At 35.8% G+C, this 6,036-nt stretch overlaps 1 long non-coding RNA gene across 2 annotated transcripts; it reads left to right on the top strand.

Annotated features, from left to right (window-relative positions):
- The first annotated feature begins 570 nt into the window (after positions 1-570).
- Positions 571-4,472, top strand: LOC110801315 (uncharacterized). 2 transcript variants are annotated; one of them, XR_002536874.2, is made up of 5 exons: positions 571-716; positions 810-881; positions 979-1,059; positions 1,579-1,643; positions 4,092-4,472. It is a non-coding gene; the product is annotated as an uncharacterized lncRNA (long non-coding RNA). The 2 variants fall into 2 exon arrangements; XR_008918808.1 differs by lacking the exon at positions 4,092-4,472 and adding an exon at positions 2,573-2,795.
- The last annotated feature ends 1,564 nt before the right edge of the window (positions 4,473-6,036 follow it).

Below are 6,036 nucleotides of genomic sequence, written 5' to 3' on the forward strand. Positions count from 1 at the left end.
ATGTTTTTCCAGATGAACATTTTTACCTAGTTTGCCGTAATTTTTGCTATCGGCTCTGCTTCTATCCACTTTGTGAAGTAATCAACTGCCATAATCAGGAACTTTCTTCCTCCGGATGCAATGGTGAATGACGCCAGGATATCCATTCCCCACTCAGAAAAAGGTATTGGGTTTAGAATCAGCATGAGATCATTTGTTGGTTGCCCTATGACTGCCGAATACAATTGGCACTATAATCCCCCGTAAAATTATAAATGTTATTAATATATTTTAACATATAATTAACATATTTAAATAAGAATTTACGAATTTCAGAAATAAATATATAATTAATTGATATTTATTTAATACAATTTGAATATTTTTAACGATTTATGCAATCTAAAATAATTTTAGAATTCTATGTTGAAAAGAATTTGGATTACGAAAAACGCAATTGAATTTGGAAAACAATTCTAATCGGTTTTGGATTAAAACAACCACAATTCTAATCCTAGCCCAAGTTGGCAAAGCCCAAATAAATAAACCCAAAACTCCCCACCCATGTCTAACTTCACGTGGAACAATTCATCTAACGTCCTCCAACTTCACGTGAAAAAAAAGAAAAGCAAACTCTCAAACCCTCATTCCCCTTTCACATTGACTCCTCCTTGCTTCCTACTGCTGGCCGCCTCCACCACCCACCGGGGACCTCCCTCGCCGCAGCCTTCGCGCTGGTAACCTCTCTCCCTCTTACTTTGTGTTTCTTGCTTCATCCTTTCTTCTGATTCCTCCCCCCCTTAACCGTGGTTGTTTCTGTTTTCGCACAGCACGACCACCATGCTCGCCACCAGCACTGCCGCCGCGAGGCCCTTGCCGTCGCCTGGCCGCCGGTCTGCACGGTAGTCTTCCCTCCCTCCTTTTTCTCTTTCGTTTTAAGTTTCCCTCTCGTTCGTTTTTTTTTCGGTCCCTTATTGAACTGTTCCGTTTGCTCCACAGCCACCGAGCCGCGCAACCACCTTCGTCGCAGCCGCGTCCTTGCATCGCCGTCCAGCCACCCTTGTTCTCTCTTCTCTTTTGGTTAATCCTTAAAGACTAAACTAATTCATGAATTTAATTAAGTTTGAATAATTTAAATTATGTTCTTGAATTTAAATTACACGTTTTTATGATTTAGTTAGAATTTTAAGATTATATATTATGTTTAAATAATGAATTTAACTTTCAGATTATGTAAATGCATTGAAGTAATGATTTTAATTATTTAAAGCATGAATTTTAAGGCTTTAATGGTTTCAAATCATGGTGGGATGATTGGGGATTATTAAATTTATTGTTTCGACGTTCTACGCATGTTAATTTGGTCTTGGCAAAGCTTTAAACGAGTTTATATTGCTGAAAATTTAAAGTGTGATGTTTTTGAAGAGTTTTCAATGAATTTCAATCATTAATTCAATAATTTTTATGCTAGGAGATTAAATAATCAAGTTTTGATATTGGGGAAGGTTCTAAATATGTTTTCAATGTATTTAGAATACTTTATTGTTGCTGTGAATTATCAGAAATTGATTGGGAATCTTTGTTAATTGGTTGTTTTAGGCGGAGAATTCTCTGTAGGTGACTTTTAAAAGTGCTAAAGTGGCCTATCAGTTTTTTTTCACAAGGTACGTACATACCTGTGTGTTTGTGGATGTGTGCCATTATTGAAACCATGTTGAATATGTCTATGAACTTGGTTGTGTTGAAATTTACATGTTTAATGTCGTTGGATGAACATGTTGAACATAGAGTTTATTATGAGAATTATAACATGTTAGCATGGATGATTGATGCAAGCATGTCAGTTGGGAACTTTATATTATTTTATATATATTGGTTTAGATCAATTGATCGTTGTTCCCTTTTAGCATTTCACTACTTTATGAGGGTCGAGGACCTTGTTTAGTAAGTTGATACTTTACACCTACATAAAGGTGGTTAACCATTGTTAAAGGAAGGATTGAATTAATTGGAATAAATTCTTGATTGACAGCTTTGTGATCACTTATTTAATTCCAAGATAAAAACAGTTTTGAATACTTGTTGATTGTATGATTTATGTGATTGATGGGTCATAACAAAGTATTAATTGGTAAATCATGTAAAGTGAAACTACCAATAGATTTAGACTGTGCACGTCTGAAGTGATGGACAATCAGGAGTTGGGGTCATGGGTTGCCTATGGCTTTTTCTGGTACCGAACTGATCACCGGTTCTACTTATTCAAAAGTTCCTCGATATCGCAGGTCATTGGGGTTACGGAGTCGCACCCATACCTCATCTTCCTTAGTGAAGGCTTCTAGTAGACAACTCGGTCCATTGACTATTTCAATTAAAATAATGTTAATGATAAAAAGGTCTAGTCTAGTCAAATGTGGTTTTCAAGTCAATATATTTGTGTCGTCCTTACTTATGCTTTATTAGTATCATGCTAGGAATGTTTATTCATTGATTTAATATGTAGTACTCAGCCTTGCTGATTACGTGCTTTGTTTGTGTACGTTGATCATGGCTATGCGTTATTGATCCTGTGATGACCCATTTTGGTGAGCAGTCTCTAAAGATTAATAAGCGTTGCCCATCTACAAGTTTGAAGATGATGCATCATTGGGATCGGGATTAGAGAGCTTGTATTTAGTTTTAATTTGCTAAATTGACTTTGGTTTTTTAAATTGGACTTTAAACTTGTCCTACCAGCTACATTGACTCTATTTTCATTGATTGGTTTTGAAATTAACTCTATAGTTGATTATTTATAAACCTAAAGTTAGTTTTATGTTTTCCGCTGCAAAATTCTTAATAAGTCGTTACGTTTTCAAACGGGAGATAATACTTTGATAATTCTCTATAGTTATATTTATAAAAAGGGTTATTCTAGAAAAGGGAGAATTGTTGGGGTGTTACAGGCACTTTTCACACTTCTTGACATAATCTTGGGTATCTGTCAACATGGTTGGCCAGTAGTACCCTTGGCGTTGACATAGCAGCGCAAGGGTTTTTCCTCCCAAGTGATTATCACAAGTTCCCTCGTGGACTTCCTCTATCCATCTTGATGATTCGTAAGCCGATATGCACCGCATAAGAAGTAAACTGAAAGTTCGTTTATAGAGTTGGCCTCAAATGATTACGAACCAGCATGAGTTTTTTACTATCTTCCTTGCCTCCATCTTATCCATGGGTAACGTTTTGTCTTGTTTATATGCCCTCATCGCGTCATACCATTCGAGATTATTTTTTATTACCATGATTTCCTTGCCAGCCTCCTCCGTACCTCTTCGGTGCATGACTTCGATCATCACCGATTTGTTCAAGGCACTTGAGCTGGCATGCTTTGACAAGGAGCCTGCCAATGCATTATCAGATCGGTGTACCAGCTTTATTTCGAATCCTTCCCGCTGTGCTACTGACTGCTTTAGTTTTTCAGCGTATTTCTTCATAGATTCCTCCTTTGTGTCATACTCTCCCGAGAATTGGTTCGCTACTAATTGCGAGTAGGTTGTCAAGATGATTTTCCGGGCTCCAGTTGTTATGCAAATCAGCATACCAGACATTGTTGCTTCATATTCTGCCTCATTGTTTGATGCATTGAAGGAAAACTTTATGGCATACTCAAACTTGTCTCCTTCTGGTGAGGTCATAATGATACCTGCTCCTGGTACTAATTATTTAATAAAATTAAAACCTTGGTAAAATTATATTTAATTAATTTTAATCAACTGGAAATAATTAAGGGAGTTAAAATTATTTTATGTGAGCTTTAAATTTTAATTGAATTTGTAAGTTTCCAGTTGGACTAGGAAATACAGTTTTATGTTTAAAATTAGTAAAGCATGTAAATTCTTGGTTTTAGTGGGAGCTTTTAGTCATTAAACTCCTAATTAGTTCTTTATTCCTTTAAGGTTAAAACAACTCGATTAGAACTAATAAGGTTGAATAATTTGTAGATTGTTGGAACCTTTGATTAGTTGCTGCAAATGTTTATGTGATGCATGTTTTTCTGCTAACTTTCTCAAAGGGTCATTCATTGATAAACGAATGGATTAATGGTATATTGTAAATGTATTGTTTTGCAGGTTGCGGAAAGTGACTAATATGGCCCAAATAGGATAGTAAATATGGTCTGCGTACCATTAATTTGAATATAAATTTGGTCTAATGCACCAAAGTTTTTATTTAAATATGGTCTGCGTACCATCAATTAGTTGTAATTAGTTTAGTTATAGCATATCCTATTTGCGGAAAATGGCGCCTCCCATGGTGAAATTCAAGACGGAGTTTCCAATCCATTTTCAAGACGAAGATTGAAGTTGAAGCTTCAAGATGAAGTCGGGCCATACTAGATCACATTAAAATATTATGCATGCTTTAAGATACCTATTGCTTTAAATATGTCTTGATATTATGCATGAGATTGTGGCTTGATTATGTTGCATGATTAAGGATTTTAGTTCACTTAAAATCTAACCAACATATTAAGAGCCCTAAGTTCCAAACTTTAAAATTGAGTTCAAAGGTGTCATTCCAAAATAACACTTACTTGGATAACGTTTACATCAATCTAGTAATAGTTTTCCGCCATAACGAGGTGTTACTTATTGATTACATTATTTGTGAGTTAATGTTAGTTTTGGTTGAACTCAACTATATAAGTAAGGAGTCCTTTTATGTCGTGGCAAATGGGAAAGGCTTACCTTATAAGTTCTTAAACGTACCTATCAACCAAGAGTAGTTTCAAGACTATTAGCAAAGGATTTGCTTACCTAAAATATTTTAGAATTGAGTCAAATATATAATGTGCTTAATTCTTCAATGATTTGAGGATCTTGGATTCATTTTATTCACACCTGACGGAACAGAAAAACTCGAATAAAATGCTTAATAAATTTTGAATTATGCATGTATGCTAGAATAAAAGTTTATTAATAGCATGTATGAATGGTTATTTATTTGTTTATTCTTTTCAATTGTAGTTTTAATTATGGCAAGCAACAATTCATTCAACATTCGATCAATTCTAGAAAAGGAGAAGTTGAGCGGGAAAAACTTCCTTGACTGGCAAAGGAACTGGCAAAGATGCCCGAAGCCGCGGGCGACAAGCAACAGCGAGCAGTGGGCCGAAAGCCAGCAGCGATTCGCGCTTGGGCCGACACAGGCGCGTAAGCCAGCGTAGCCTTCATGGCTACGTTTGTGGCAAGCGTCTTGTGCAACAAGGCTTGTACGATTTCTGAGGTGCCAAGTTACTTGGGCCGTAAGACATCGGTTTTCCTATTTCTACTAAGATTTGATATTTGGGATAGATCTGAAACACCTAGAATTTGATTAATACTAGAATCCTAATGCTACTAATTAACTAGAGTCCTAATAGGATTAGTTAAATGAATCCTAGTAAAAAAATTATTCCTTATTTCCCACCCTATAAATACGTGGTTCATAATTACAATTTATATGTCAAGTATTAATTACAATTGCCTATCACAAGTTTGTGAGTTTTCCCGAGTGCACATAAAACCTTAGAGAATATTCTAGTCGGAAGAATCTAAGGCGGATCCGGACGTGCTGTGGACTATCTACGGAGAGACGACATTTGGAGTTATGTACTTGTTCTTATTTGGTTCGAGAGCATCTAGGGAAGGCATGCATTGTAGGGTTATGAATAATATAAACAATATAATTCATGCGGAAAAACCATAAATCCAGGAATCCAAATTAATTGCCATATAGTCAATTAGAATAATTAGTATACATACAATGTGATGCGTGCCTTCCCTAGCTGCTCCCGAACCGAACAAGAACAAGTATATGACTCCAAATGCCGTCCATCCGTAGATAGTCCACAGCACATTCGGATCCGCCTTAGATTCAACCAACTAGAATATTCTCAAAGGTTTTATGTGCACTCGGGAAACTCACAATAGTGACAGGCAAGTATTAAATTCTCTCTTGAATTTAATGTGTTAGAATAGTATATTGAATTGCATTATAATTGTGATCATGAACCACATATTTATAGGGTAGAAA

The sequence above is a fragment of the Spinacia oleracea genome, chromosome 4 (assembly GCF_020520425.1).
Source record: "Spinacia oleracea cultivar Varoflay chromosome 4, BTI_SOV_V1, whole genome shotgun sequence".
Lineage (NCBI taxonomy): Eukaryota > Viridiplantae > Streptophyta > Magnoliopsida > Caryophyllales > Amaranthaceae > Spinacia > Spinacia oleracea.